The 17,148-nt window shown below is 32.2% G+C and overlaps 1 long non-coding RNA gene across 1 annotated transcript in view; it reads left to right on the top strand.

Moving 5' to 3' along the window:
• Positions 1-16,832, top strand: part of LOC145284979 (uncharacterized) — a 44,832-nt gene extending 28,000 nt beyond the window's left edge. Inside the window, exon 2 of the long non-coding RNA XR_013868916.1 lies at positions 4,995-16,832. This is a non-coding gene — a long non-coding RNA (uncharacterized LOC145284979). The remainder of the gene's footprint in view (positions 1-4,994) is intronic.
• Positions 16,833-17,148: the final 316 nt, after the last annotated feature.

The raw sequence follows: 17,148 nt of genomic DNA, 5'->3' as shown, positions 1-17,148 counted from the left end.
TAATTAATCATTTGATATTTTTAATTATCTGATTGTTTTTAATAATGGAAATTTCTATAATTTGATTTTTTTAAATGAACGTATATATTTTAATCATTCGTTTTTTTTTTAATTATGAACCTTTGAATCTTTCAAGGTGTTTTCCAAATATGGACATTTCTATTTGGTTTGTTAATGAACATTTTTATTTTGTTTTTATATTGAACATTTTTATTTTGTTTTTATATTGAACATTTCTATTTTGTTTTTACATTGAACATTTCTATTTTGTTTTTATATTGAACATTTCTATTTTGTTTTTATATTGAACATTTTTATTTTGTTTTTATATTGAACATTTCTATTTTGTTTTTATATTGAACATTTCTATTTTGTTTTTATATTGAACATTTCTATTTTGTTTTTATATTGAACATTTCTATTTTGTTTTTATATTGAACATTTCTATTTTGTTTTTACATTGAACATTTCTATTTTGTTTTTATATTGAACATTTCTATTTTGTTTTTATATTGAACATTTCTATTTTGTTTTTATATTGAACATTTCTATTTTGTTTTTATATTGAACATTTCTATTTTGTTTTTATATTGAACATTTACATATTAATTATTTTATTGGTTTAATCACGTTTCTATTTTCATCATATGATTGCTTTTTAATAAAGGACATTTTTATTTTAATCATTTTATGCTTTTTTAATAATGAACGTTTCTTTGTTTTATTCATAATAAATGCTTCTATTAATCATTGGATTGGTTTTTAATAAATGTTTCTATTTTTAATATTTGATTGTTTTAATATTGAACATTTATATTTTAATTGTTTTTTTAATAAGTGTTTCTATTTTAATTAGATTGTTTTTTTTATAATGAAAATTTCTATTAAAATTATGTGATTGTTTTTGTAATAATAAAAATTTCTATTTGCTTTCGTAATAATGAAGATTTCTATTTGATTTCTATTTGATTATTTTCATTATTTTTTAACAATGAATTTTTTAATTGAACATTTCTATTTAATTTTTTTTAATGTTTTTTTTAAATAATCAACACATATCTGTATCATTTTATTTTTTTTATAATAAATCTTTAATTTTTTTTTCATAAACGTTTTTATTAATCATTGAATTGTTTTTAATAAATGTTTATAATAAATGTTTATATTTAAATGTTATAAATATTTAATAAATGTTTATATTTTTAATATTTCATTTGATTTCATATTGAACATTTATATTTTAATTGTTTTTTAATGTGTTTCTATTTTAATTTGATTGTTTTTGTAAAAATTAACATTTCTATTTGTTTTTAAATAATGAAAATTTCTATTTGTTTTTAATAGTAAAGATTTCTATTTCATTGCTATTTGATTGTTTTTTTAATAATGAAGATTTCTATTTGTTTTTTAATAATGAAGATTTCTATTTGTTTTTTAATAATGAAGATTTCTATTTGTTTTTTAATAATGAAGATTTCTATTTGTTTTTTAATAATGAAGATTTCTATTTGTTTTTTAATAATGAAGATTTCTATTTTCTTTAATGAACATTTCCATTTTATTTTTCTTTAAAAATGAACGTCTCTATTACTTTGACTTTTAATGAACATATCTATTTTATCATTTGATTGGGTTTGTAATAATGAGCGTTTCTATTTTGATCATTGGTTTTATTTTAATCATGAATGTTATTTTGTTTGTTTTTGTAATGGACATTTGTACTTAATTGTTTTTGTTAACGTTTCTACTTTATTTGATTGCTTTTTTAATAAACATTTCTAATTTTGTATTTAATGCATGATTTTTATTTTAATCATTTTTTAAAGTAATGAACGTTTCTTTAATTATTTGTATTTTGATAACGAACGTTTGCTTTTTAATAATGAACGTTTCTATTTCAATCATCACATATTTCTTAATCTTTTTAATAATGGACATTTCTATTTGTTTTTTTTATGATAAAAATTTCTAGTTTTTTGTAATTTCTTGTTTTTATAATGAATATTTTTATTTTAATGATTTGATTATTTTTAATTAATGTTTCTATTTTAATCATTTGATCGCTTTTTAATAATGAACGTTTCTTTCATTTTATTTTTTTAATAATGAACATTTCTATTTTAATCATTCGAAGTTTTTTAATAGTAAACGTTACTTTAATCACTTTTTTATCATAATCAACGTTTCTATTTGTTTTTAGTAATGAACATTTCTATTTTAACTGATTGCTTATTTTAAATAATGAACGTTTCTATTTATTCATGTGATTTTTTTCTAATGAACATTTCTATTTTAATGATTTTTTTTTTATAATGCACGATTTTATTTTAAGCATTTATTTTTTAATGAACATACTTTTTATTAAAAAACATTTAATTTGATTGTTTTTTAATGTTTCTATTTTAATCATTGCATTGTTTTTTAATCATTAGCAGTTCTATTTTAATCATTTGATTTTTTTTTAATAGACATTTCTATTTTAATTCGTTTTTTAATCATTTCCATTTTAATTATTTGACTGTTCTTTTAATAATGAATGTTTCCTTTTTAATGATTTGATTGCTATTTCTAATAATGAACATTCCTAATTTAATCATTTGATTTTCTTTATGATGAACATTTCTAATTTAATTATTTCATAGTTTTTTTTAATCATTTTATATTTTTTAATTATCTGATAGTTTTTTAATAATGAACAGTTCTATAATTTGATTTTTTGTAAATGAACCTTTGTATTTTAATCATTTGTTTTTTAAATTATGAACCTTAAATCTTTTGAGGTTTTTCAAAAATGGACATTTCTATTTCAGTTGTTTTAATAAACATTTCTATTTTGTTTCATAATGAACATTTCTATATTTAATCACGTTTCTATTTTAATCACGTTTCTATTTTAATCACGTTTCTATTTTAATCATGATTGCTTTTTAATAATCAACGTTTCTTTAATTTTTTTTTTTTTTTTTAATGAACATTTTTATTTTAATCATTTTATGCTGTTTTTAATGAAAGTTTCTTTAATCGTTTTATTCATAATAAACGTTTCTATTAATTATTTGATTTTTTTTTTTTTTTAATACATTTTCACGCCAAACAAGGCAAATTGCCACTTTGGTGTAGGGGGCTACTATCAGGGGCAACAACTACTGGGGTACTATGTAGGGATTTGGGCAGCAAGATGTCGGTTCACGTTACACTTGAACTTCTGCACGTCAGTACTGTTGGAAGCAGGGACCTGGAATGGAATTCCAGAGTCTAGCGGTTCTGAGGAAGAAACTATTGGAGTAAAAATCTTTTGCATCTAGGGATCTCTACAGTGTGGGGGTGGAATTTAGCAGCCTGTCGGGTTTGTCGAGGGTGCTCACGTCGTGGGGGCACGAGTGATTGCAGTTCGTCGGAGCATTCACCACTAAAATACTTGTAGAAAAGGCAGAGGGAGGCAACATTTCGTCGATGGGACAGAGGCTGAAGCTTAGATGCCAGTTCAGGGCCTATCAGGTTTGCGATTCTCTTTTGAACCTTGTCAAGGAGCGAGAGATTAGTAGCAGATGCACCAGCCCAGATGTGACAGCAATACTCCATACATGTGCGAATGGTGGCCTTATAGAGGTACAGGATACTTTCGGGTGTTAGTAGTTTTCTAGCACGGTAAAGAGAGCCCACCTTTCTTGCAGCGGCCCTGGCAACGCCTTCAATGTAATTGTTCCAACTCATGTTTCCTGTGAACGTTAGGCCAAGGAGTTTGAAAGATGTACTCTCAGATAAAGAGTCATTGGCCATTGCTATAGGTGGTAGAGAGGGTTTCTTGTAATTATTGAATGAAACTAGTTTACTCTTGGCAGCATTGAACGCAACCAACCACTTTTGTCCCCATTCCACCACAGATTGAAGATCTTCCTCTAGTGTTTCTGCCATTTCTTTATAAATGTGTTCATTCGTCTTCCTGTCGTGCCTGCCATAGTGTTGGTGTGATTGTTTTAATGTTTCTATTTTTAATTTTTCATTGTTTTAATAGTGAACATTTATATTTTAATTGTTTTTAATGAGTTTCTATTTTAATTTGATTGTTTTTTATAATGAAAATTTCTATTAAAATTGTGATTGTTTTTAAATAATGAATATTTCTATTGTAATTAGTTTTTATAATGAATATTTCTATTGTAATTAGTTTTTATAATGAATATTTCTATTGTAATTAGTTTTTATAATGAATATTTCTATTGTAATTTGTTTTTATAATGAATATTTCTATTGTAATTTGGTTTTTATAATGAATATTTCTATTGTAATTTGTTTTTATAATGAATATTTCTATTGTAATTTGTTTTTATAATGAATATTTCTATTGTAATTAGTTTTTATAATGAATATTTCTATTGTAATTAGTTTTTATAATGAATATTTCTATTGTAATTTGTTTTTATAATGAATATTTCTATTGTAATTTGGTTTTTATAATGAATATTTCTATTGTAATTTGGTTTTTATAATGAATATTTCTATTGTAATTTGTTTTTATAATGAATATTTCTATTGTAATTTGGTTTTTAGAGAATATTTCTATTTCAATCATTTGATTGGTTTTGTAATGAGCGTTTCTATTTTAATGTTTTTTTTTTTTCGCTTTTTTTAATAATGAATGTTTCTATTTTTGTTTCTTTAAGAACATTTCTTTAATTAGATTTTTTTTTTAATAATGAACGTTTCTATTTTAATCATTGGGTTTTTTTAAATGAAAATTTATATTTGATTTTTTATGAATGTTTATTTTAATTGTATTTTTATTATGAATGTTTATTTTAATTGTATTTTTATTATGAATGTTTATTTTAATTGTATTGTTTTTATTGTGAACGTTTCTATTTTAATTGTATTGTTTTTATTATGAATGTTTCTATTTTAATTATTTGATTTTTTTTTTTTTAATAATGGACATTTCTATGTTAATCATTGGATTGTTTTTTTTTTTTTTTACATTTTGTCACCGCGACAAGGTGCTAATCCAAGGAGGTTGGCTGTAGGTGGTGACCCGTAATGCTCTAGAACAGGATCTTGGTGTCTGAGAAGATCACGACCTGGATCCAAGTGGCCATGTCTTGGCAACACTCCACTTTGATCCTTACTTTGACTAGATGGGTGGTTAGAGAGACCCCACCCAATCAATCGGCTAGTCATGAAAATAAAAGTATATCCTCACAAAGAGAAGTACAAATACATCACACAAAAATATATATAAAAAAAAAACGCAAAAACAACTCTGGTGCTACCAGATCAGGCTATTTATTGACTTCCTGATATTATGTAATGGGTGGTATTATTTTTGAGGGTACCAAATCAGAGTATATTACGTTCTTATTTAGATGACTTATATATTTGTTGTTCATGTTGTAAGATTCTTAGTGTGTTCATGTGTGTGATCATGTTGTTGGATGTTGTGAGATGCTAGATATTATATATTCATTGTGAGTGTTCATATTGTCTTAGGATGTTCATGTTGTATAAAATAACAGTTCTTATATATAATGACAGGATACATATAATACAGGATAGCTGACGGCTTGTAATACATAATGAGAGGAGATTTAATATATAGATAGACCGAGGGTTTGACATTTATACTTTTGACTGTTCTGTATGACGGGAGTGTTTCTATAACCAATGACATATATTTCTTAACTATTTCTGAGGTGATGATTTTCACAAAGTTCTTATAATATAAATGGACAATACCTTTTCTGTTTAATCACAACACAAAGACGCAGATACACAAAGATGATGACGTCCTTTATTTCATGATAAGGCATGATTTCGCTTGAATTCAAAGTTTCTTTACATGGCTTTTTCTTCTCTGACCTTTCGCTTCCACGTTTCTGACCTCTCTCTCGGCTCTTTCTCCTCGACTCCTCTTCTCTCAGACTGCATCTAAAACTCTACCTATATTGAATTCGTCACGTCATCGCATGATTAAACATGTGCTCATAAAACACGGATGACATGCGTCACGTTGCCAAACTTGACTTGAGTTCAGTAGCCTATTTTTCAAATAACCTCTTTACAAAATGTTTACAATTTCAATTGACGATTAAATTCCTTATTTTAATTTTCACAGAAACAAATTTCATTATTACATTCCTTTTCCAATAAACATATCTAACTATTTTGTGTGAGCTAAACAATTGTGATTCTACATTCTTTATTTCAATAACATTCTGTATTTATTTTAACTTATGATTGAAATTTTCAATTCCAAATCTAGCTTTGCAAGTTCGAATCCTTGACTATCCTATTTCATATTTACATTTAATTAATTCCCTATTTTTTTTTTTTTACTTACGTGAAAAGGGGACAGCCCTTTATCATGTAACACTGACACGAAATGCACCTACATCGATTTTCTGCTTTTGTTATCTATTCACTTTTTAATTATGTTCTGCAAAAACAAAAACAGCCCCCTTCTCTTCCTTTTTCCTTCCTTACCTCCCAACCCCGTCAGTGGAGCATCAGAATACACCGACTGCCCCCCCCCTTGCAAAGAGTAAAAGTCCCTCAATGTTGGCCGTGTGTGGCGACCCATAATGCTCTAGAACGGGATCCTGGTGACCGAGTACCTCATGACCTGGATCCAAGTGGCCGTGAGCCTATAACACTCCACTTTGGCCCTTACTTCGGCTAGACGGGCGGTCGGGAAGGTTCGACCCGATCAATCGGCTAGTCATGCTAAGCCCTAATAACAGTAAACCCTCACAAAAGGAGAAATATAAATACATCACACACAAACACCTTTAAAAAAAAAAAAAAGGCAAACAAAAAACATGCTGATACTAGAAGGCAATGGCAAGGGTCAATCAAATAGTGAAACCTGATGTTACCGATAACACCCCTTTATTATAACTTGCTGGGTCCAATGGGTCCAAGTAAATAAAGAAACCATCATAAGCAGATACACCCACTGTTTGTGTATATCATCCTTGTACCCCCGAGGTGTTTGGGCGAATAGGCTTCCCCTCCAGCCATCTCCCAATTTAGGGCTCCAAAGAGGGTGGGGAGCAAGGTTGATGAAGGAAAAAAATATAATTCCGGATTCCAAAAAATCAACTCCATCCAGAAAGCGAAGATGAATCAAACTCGGATATAGATTAGATAATCATAGAATATTCCCAAGATTCATTGTTTTAGAATCTATGGAGAGCAGCACTCCAATCACCAAACTGTCCCCATTCATTATTGAAAAAGATCTATAACCGAAACTACGCAAATTAAAAAACTAAGTAACAACACCCTCCGTATAGAAGTACCAAATAAACTCTCAAATACATTCCTAAATCAAAACCACATCCACAAAATAAAGCCTACCCCCACATCACCTTGAACTCTTTAAAGGGTGTGAACTTGCACTTTGCTCACCAGAAGAAATTAAAAATAACTTAAAGGAGCAAGGAGTCACAGAAGTCAGAAGAATAAACATTAAAAAAAATAACCAAATGATTCCAACGAACAGCTACATCTTAAACTTCAATACCCCCAAACCTCCCACAGAAATAAAAATTGGCTATATAATAGAAAAGGTAGAAATCTATATTCCAAACCCATTACGATGTCGCAATTGCCATAAATTTGGCCACCACAAAGATAGATGCACCAGACCACCAACATGCAAAAACTGTGGTGGAATTTGGATCACATAAACTGCGAATTACCATCAAAATGTGCAAACTGCAAACAAAACCATGCAGCTGATTGAAAGGAATGCAAAGTTTGGAAGAAGGAAAAACTAGTAGCAAAAATCAAACATACCAGAAATCTACCATATCCAGAGGCAAGAAAAATAGTTGAAGGCACACTAGATTCCCCAATATATGCAAGTATAGCAAAAACTACAAATAGCCCAATCTCAAAACAAGAGATGGTACAAAACAAACTGATTGAATTGATGAAAGAATTAAAGTTACTAATGGAGACATTAAAGGAAAACCTGATTAAACTAACTAAAAAGGACCTGAAGGAGAATCCCCATTCTCAGAGAGAAGAGGCTGAAACTCCAATCTGATATTATTACTAAACCCACAAACTTCTCACCTACCAAAACAAAACCTAAAGAAAATCAACATAATAAACAAAAAACAGAAATGGTGCTGATTGAGGACGAAAACAAATTCAAACTAATTCTAATCAAAAGCAAAGAAAGGCACTAAAGACAAAAAAAAATCAAAAAGTCCCCCCAAAAATAAACCAAAAAGTCTGGAGACCGAAAAACCTCGACAACATTCCCAATCTAAATCCAAAACAGAAATATCACCAAATGAGGTATCAAACCAAAAAACTAAAATACAAAAAATGGAAGTGGACAAATTTCCGCAAGTATCTACAAAACCTTCCCAAAAGCAGGAAAGCTGACAGAAACAACAAAACACACAGAAGAATAATAACACAAAACTTAAAATCAACCACCAACCATGGGGAAAAAATAATACAATGGAACTGTCGTGGTTTGAAAGGAAATATGAATGAACTACTAATATTAACACAGAAACAACCTACAATAATCTGCCTTCAGGAAACCTTTCTGAAACAAGACAGCATCAACATCAAGAACTTTCAAACCTTCAACTACACCCATAATTCCGGAGGCAGAGCCTCAGGGGGTATGTCGATTCTTATCTGAAACGACACACCCCACAGTAAAGTAAATATCACTACAGATATCCAAGCAATTGTCATCAAGGCCACTCTGCACAAAACTATAACAGTATGCTCTACATATATCCCACCAAACAAAGATATAGACACAGACGAATTGAAAAAACTAATTGATCAACTGCCCAAACCCTTCATCCTGTTAGGTGACTTTAATAGTCACAATATACTATCGGGGTGTAAGGACATTAACAAAAAAGGCAGAATAATAGAAATCATTAATGAAAACAATATATGCTTACTTAACAGTTCACCCACATACATCAGTCCAGCTAATCGAAATTACTCCGCCATTGATATAAATATGCGTAACCCCAAAATATATTTGGATTTCAGTTGGAATGTGCATGATGATACCTATGGCAGCGACTACTTCCCAATTCTAAAACCCCCCGAACTCCGTAGTCAAAAAACATCCACAATGGAACCTAAACAAGGCCAACTGGCAAATATTCAAGAAAAAATGCAAAACTAGATTGAACCACATCAAAACTATCCATGGCACAGTAGAATCTTTTACCAAAACACTAATAGAAATAGCAAATGAGTGCATCCCAAAAACCTCAACAACCAATAAACACAACAGATCTTGGTTCAACACTGTCAACAAGCTATGAAGTTACGGAAAGCTGCCCTAAAAAAATTTCAGAAACAAGCTACTACTCCAAATCTTATAGAATACAAGCAAAACCGAGCTAAAGCCCGTAGAGTTATAAGAACAGAAAAAAAGAATGCTGGCAAAATTACGTCAACAAACTGAATTCCTCCACTGAATCAAAAGTAATGAGAAATGACCTGAAAAATTGCAGGTAAACAACAATCCATACCAATCAAACAACTCGTCATAAATAACTCTAGCACAGCTGATGAAAAAAATATAGTAGACTTACTAGCTGAAACTTTTTCACAAAATTCTAATCAAAACTGCAGTACAAAATTTACAACAAACAAAATACAGAGAAATATAAACTCAACTTCAAATCAAAAAACTTTAAACTATAATAAACTCCTTTCACTAACTGAACTAGATGCCATCAAAAGATCCCATAACACTGCAGTAGGACCAGATGAAATTCATTACGAGTTCCTGAGACAACTACTTACTGAAACACTAAAACTCCTATTAAAAATCTTTAACAAAATATGGATAGAAGGCGAATTCCTAGATATATGGAGATTAACCACAATAATAGCAATCCCCAAACCAGGAAAAGAAAACTCAAATTCGCAAAACTATAGACCAATTTCACTAACCAGTTGTTTGTGTAAAATAATGGAGAGAATAGTTAATCACAGACTAGTCTGATAATTAGAATCCAACAATATTATCTCTAACCTACAGTGTGGCTTCCATAACAAAAGTACAATCGATCACCTGATTCGTCTAGAAACAGCTGTAAGAGAAGCATTTATAAGGAACAAACACCTCTCGGCAATCTTCTTTGACTTGGAGAAAGTATATGACTCTACTTGGAAATTTGGAATAATGAGAGATCTTAACAACCTCAATCTAAAAGGCAGACTACCACAATTTATAAAGTGTTTCTTATCAGATTGCAAATTTAAAGTCCCCATTGGATCAACCTATTCAGACACCAACATCCAAGAAGAGGGAGTCCCAAAAGGGAGTATATTATCTGTAACCTTGTTTAGCATTAAAATAAACAAGATAACAAAATTCCACACAGAATGGGGTGCAGATCAAAAAACCCTTCTGAAATTATACAGGTCATTGATCAGGTCAAAACTTGACTATGGATGTTTCATTTATCGGTCGGTTAGAAAGACTTAATTAAAGACACTAGACCTGATCTACCACAGAGGGCTGAGACTGGTACTGGGAGCCTTCAGGACGTCTCCAGTGGAAAGTCTACAATGAGATACCAGCAGATATAGGGAGTCATAAATTAGCTACCCAATACTATACTAAACTAAAATCATGTCCAAACAACCCTGCATCGATGACACATTCCATCCAAGATACAGCGATCTATTCGAAGCAAAAGAAAAAGCTATAAAACCCTTCAGCCTACAAATGAAAATGATATTACAGAGATAACAACCCAAAATATCCATGATCATACTCTGTTTGAAATTCCACCTTGGATACTCAAAAAATCCAAAATGATCTTTGAACTAAGTAAACTCCCCAAAGCAAAACCCCACCCTCCTAATACCTACCAGGAAAAATTCCCTGACATACTTTTAGATTACCCCGATTATCTGCACATCTACAAAGATGGCTCTAAGGACCACAACAGGACAGCATGTGCAGCTGTTCTGAATGCCACAACTCACCAGAAGGCATTACCAACTGAAAACTCCATTTTCACCACAGAAGTTTGTGCTATCGACCTCACTTTCAACATGCTAACAAAAAAACGAACATAAGAAGTTTATAATTTTCTCAGATTCGCTCTCTATTCTATCATCATCAAACAATATAAAGCTCAAGAACCCACTAATCACCAAACTATTGAACAGATTAAACTCAATGACTACCCACAAAGAGGTAATAATGTGCTGGATTCCAAGCCATATCGGAGTGAAAGGTAATGAAAGAGCAGACTTAGCAGCCAAATCAGCTTTAAACCTAAACCCTGAACCCATCAATATTCCTTACAGACTTAAGACAAAATCAATAACCTGTTCTATGCAAAATGGCAACAGCGCTGGAATAATAACACAAATAGCAAGCTCCTCCAGATTAAACCCACCTTAGGAGAATGGCGACCATCCCCACAAAAATCAAGAAAAGAACAAATGGTTATAGCCAGAACACACATTGGCCACACAAACCTTACTCATTCCTACATACTTAGGCAAGAGCAACCATCACAATGCCTAACATGCCATGACACAATAAAACATATCTTTGTGGAATGTGGAGCCTACTCTACCGGGAGGAATCACCACCTAAAATCCAAGAATATAAAAGACATTTTTTAAAACACCCGCACAGACAACATTCTCTCATTTCTGAGAGAGATCCAACTATACCAAAAAATAACATAAGGCCTTACAAAAAACTTTCAACTAAAACAGATAACCTTGTCCCCAATAAAAAAAGGGGGGAGGAAAAAGGGTACTTAACAAACACTATGAAAAAAATGAACCAAAACGATCGTCAGCATTAAATGACCCAATGAAGGTGGACATGCTGGTTAAACAAACAAACCAACCAAAAACAACTACTGATATGAGGGAGCGATGGCAAGGGTCAATCAGATGCTTCCGACAATTCCTTTATTATTGTTGGGGGTCAAGGGAATAAGGAAATTGTCACAGGCAACTACACTCACTGTTTGAGTATATTATCCTTGTATCCCTCCTGAGATGCTTCGGCGAATCGGTTTTCCCCTAATCATCTCTCAATATAGGGTTCTGAGGAGCATGGATGATGAGAGAAAATATTTCATATGGCATCCAAAAAAAAAAAAAATCAAGATCCCATCCAGATTCAAACAGAAAGTGATGAAGATGAAAATACAATCTTTCCTGAATATATAATCTTAGAATCGCAAGACAATACACAAATAACCAAAATGTCTCCATTCCTAATTGAAAAAAATGATAAGCAAAGAATGTAAACACAAAGCACATAAAAGATTAAAAAATGGAACCTTACTTTTACAAGTATCTCCTAAAAATAGTGCCAAAAAATGTTAACATGGACAAAATTCCATGATATAAAAATCAAAACCTATCCTCACAAAACCCTGAACACCTCAAAAGGAGCCACCAGATATCCAGAATTAAACTGCTCTCTAGAAGAAATAAAAACCAACCTTAAAAACCAAAAATTATAGACACCAAAAGAATTACAATAAAAAGAAACAAACACGAACACATACATATTAATCTCCAATACTCCCGGTCCTGGATATGACCTTAAACTATATCCGATGGTGAGGCCCCAGCTTGCAGGCTTTAGGGAGTGTGGAGCCACCCTTTAATTGCCATTGCTCCCAGGTCCACTCTGATCCGGAGTGGTAGCACCTGTTAGGGTCCCAACTATGGGTTAAATAGAATACGACTTAAAAAACAAATATACTATATTAAAAAATCGTTCTTCACCAGATTCGGCATTAAATAACCTGAAAAGAGTTGATATGCTGTAAAACAAAACAACCAACCAACACTCCCACACCACTAACTGAAATCAAAATTGGATATATTAACATTAAAGTAGATACATATATTCCTGGATCACTTTGCTGCCTAAACTGCCAAAAATTTGGCCACTACAAAAATTACTGCACCAGGAAAACAAATGTATCGGTAATGAACACCAGGAAACATAAAATGCCCAAACTGTGGCGAGAACCATCCAGCATACCTGTCTGCCAAAACTGGATCAAAGAAAAAAAGAATGAATTAAAATATACAAAAAACATAAGCTTTACTGAAGCCAGAAAGATTGAATCAGCCTCCACGACAGAGCCAGATTGTACGCCAGACATCAAAAAAGCAAACAATTTTCAAATGAAAAACACAGAAACTAACATCCCAAAACCAAATGAACAAATGCCTAGTATGCCCCGAAAAGGGGAAAAAATCAAATCTCATGAATCAAACAGAAAATAAATGAAAAATCTAAAACGGACAGGTCCCACTCCATGTCAAAAACAAGAACTTAGGACCAGAATAAATTTCAAACCTTGGAAACAATGGAAATAGACAACAGAACCTCCAACCCTCCATAATCAAATAGAAAACAACTACCCCTATTCTGAAAAAGACCAAATCAAATACATAAAATTAAGCTATGGCCAGCAAAATAATCCAATGGAATTGCAGAGGTGTAAAAGCCAATCAGAATAAATTAATTCTACTAGTATTTAATCTCTGCCTCACAATAATATGCCTACAAGTGACCTTTTTAAAAAGCATCTGAAAATATCAACCTCCATAGCTTCACTGAATACACTCACACAACAAATAACCCAAATAGAGCTTCTGGAGGAACATCCATTCTCCTTAACAAAACCAGCACAAAGCCAAAGAAATTTACAAACTAACTTAGTACAATTGTGATCACCACCACTCTACATAGAACAGTCACAATCTACTCCATCTATCTACCTCCAAACGACCATATAGATGAAAAAGAAAAAAAAACTTATAAACCGACTTCCTCGTTCCTTATTATTAGGCGACTTTAACAGTCATAATGCTAGTTGGGGGTGCTCAGACACAGAAAACAAATCATTATAGAAAATATTAACAACCTCTGGGTATATAATAAAAAAAAAAAATCAACCTTTATTCACTCTGCTACAAATTCATACTCAGCAATTGACCTCTCTATAAGTGATCCTAGTATCTTTTCTTAATTACAACTGGATAGTGCACGAAAACACTTTGGTCCTGAAAGAACCTCCAAAATTACTCACTGGAACCTTAAAAAAGCTAACTGGAATAAATTTAAATTATTATGCAAACAAAATGGAAAACAAAGATCCAATCGCTCACTTTACAGATACCATTATCTGAAAAGTTAAGGAATGCATACCTAAAGCAAAATCATCGACCAATCGACCCCGGTTTAATAATGATTGCAAAAAGGATATCAGGTTATGTGCTGCATTAAGAAAATTCAAGAACCAAACAACTACTCAGAATTTAAAAATCTTTAAAAATATGTGTAGCTAAAGCATGCCAAACAATAAAATATATATGTAATATATAATAAAATAATACATTACCTGAAAGTACTTGGTTGAAACTCCTCAACTTAACATTGGAACAGATACATCGAGAGCATTGTCGCAGCTGCTGCGAGGAAGGTGGGCTCTCTACCATACTAGAAAGTTACTTGCGCCTTAAACCTCTATCCTGTATCTCTATAAAGCCACTATTTGCCCATGTATGGAGTATTGTCACATTTGAGTTGGTGCATCTGCTACTAGTCTCACTTCTGAACAGGGTTCAAAAGAGTTGCCAACCTGATAGGTCATCTAAGCTTCAACCTCTGTCTCATTAATGAAATGTTGCATCCCTCCCTATTTTACAAGTATTTTAATAGTGGATACCCTTCAACGTACTAACTCTCGACAAACCTGACAAGCAGCAAAGTCCCACTCCTACACAGTAGAGATCCCTAGATGTAAGATACCCTTCTACTCTAATAGTTTCTTCTCCAAAACTGCTAGACTTTGGAACTCCCTTCCGAGTTCCTGCTTCCCCAACTGTACTAACATACAGAAATTCAAGTGTAATGTGAACAGATATCTTGCTGGTCAACTCCCTTCATAGTATCTCTGCAACTTGTGTCCCTGATGGTATCCCCCTACATCAAAGTGGCACTGTGCCTTGTTTGGGGTGAAAATGTAATTAAAAAAAAAAAAAATTCTGTCTGCGCTGGAGGAAAGTGGCAGATGAAATAAAGACCGACTCATCTTAAATGAACCACAATAGCAAGCCAATCTCTAATCTCAATGAGCACCTCATTCGTTAGAGATCTATTTGCCAATCTTCTAAACCATGACCAACATGCCTATCATCTGCTTCTATGTCAATTAAACTTATTGCTGTTATCACAAGTCTAAAAAGAATAACAAACCTGCTGAGAATCAACACTCTGATCTCCATCTGGCATCTCCTGAGACGAAATGCACCTACATCGATTTTCTGTTTTTGTTTTCTATTCTTTTTTGTAAAACTTAATTATGTTCTACAAAAACAACCCCCTTCCCCTCTCCTTTCCTTTCCTTTTCCTTCCCTACTTACCAACCCCATCGCCCCCCCCTTTTTTTGCCCTGTTTGTAGGGCACTAGAATAAGCCGACTGCCCCCCCCCCTGCAGAGGTAAAAATTCCTCAATGGGGCAACCAGTTAGCCGTGGGTTGCTATCTGTAATGCCTTATGACGTGATCCTGGTGATTGAGCTAACCTAGACCTGAGTGCGTAAAAGTCTAGGCACTGCAACACATTACTTCGACTAGACGGGCGGTTGGAGAGTCCCGATCCGACCAATCGGCCAGTCATGCCAAGCCCTAGCACTTACACCCAACTACCACAACAAAGAACAAAACTTAAAAGTACTCCCATCTTTTTTTTTTTTTTTTTTCTTCCTACACTACAAAAAATAGGCAAACCAAGTAAGTGCTAGAAGGCGGTGGCAAAGGTCAATCAATTGGAAAGACCAGAACTCAACACTCCATCTGAGCAAATGTATTTTTGAGGACATATTGAACAGAAAATATAGTGCTTGAGAACTCTTTACCAAAAGAGTATATCCCCCACGTAGCCCCGACATGGTCAAGGCGAATGGGTTTCCCCCTTACTATGCCCCAATTTTGGACTCCGAGGTGGGTAGGGAGCGTGGTTGATGAAAAATAAATCCCAAAATCCATGGCTGATGAAAACAAATGCATCCCTCATCAAAATCCTTAAAAGAAACCATTCCTCTGACTGACCTCTCAAGCTCAGATGAAGAACAAAAATTCAAAACTAGAAAAACCGTTCCAACTATAGACAAAAGAAACTTCCCACGATTCTTGGTTATTGAATTAATCGAAAATAAAAACATTGGAACTTTATCACCTTTCCTAATAGAAAAGACATTATCCACAAAAAGTAAACCAAAAATGATCAAAAAAAAAACAAAAGATGGAAATCTACTAGTTCAGATAACCAATCTTAGAGATGCTCAATCTTTACTCAAAATGAAGAACTTCCATGGGTACAAGTGCAAAGTCTTTCCCCATAAAACACTAAACACTTTGAAAGGAGTAATTCAAAGTTATGAACTATCACTAGCAACTGAAGAAGAAATAAAAACTGAATTAGAAAAACAAGGAGTAATCAACCACATCCACATAAACATAAAAAGAAACAATAAAATAATAACCACCAACACATTAACGTTTAACAAACCAACAATTACTAAGGAAATAAAAATTGGCTACTTAAACGTAAAAGTAGACCAATATATCCCAGCCCCATGAAGATGTTTCCATTGCCAAAAATATGGTCATCATAAAAGGAGCCTGTAAAGGAATAAAAATAGGTGGAAAATGCGGCAACAAAGAGCCTGACCACACCGAAGAAAAATGCATAAATGAGGTGAAGTGCACTAACTGCAAAGAAGATCACCCGGCCTTCTTTAAAATATGAAAAACATATAAAAAAGAAAGAAATTATAGAAGTAAAGTACAAAAAAAACACAACCTTTCCAGAAGCCAGAAAAATAGTTGAGACGTACATGAAAGACAACACATATGCTGAAACAACAAAAAAGACAACTAAACCATACCAACATAATGAAATACATGATCATATAAGGAACTGATAAACAAACTGATTACATTAAATATTAAAGAATGGCCAGAATTTCAAAATAGCCTAAAAGAAAAATACTCAAATCTGGGAAACAAAATAGAAATAACAAATCCAAACAAAGAAAATAATATTCCATCCACAACAGAACCATTAAAAAAAATTATCACAG

Source organism: Euprymna scolopes, chromosome 9, assembly GCF_053919585.1.
Source record: "Euprymna scolopes isolate OS-2025 chromosome 9, ASM5391958v1, whole genome shotgun sequence".
NCBI lineage: Eukaryota > Metazoa > Mollusca > Cephalopoda > Sepiida > Sepiolidae > Euprymna > Euprymna scolopes.
This window is presented reverse-complemented; position numbering and strand designations above follow the sequence as displayed.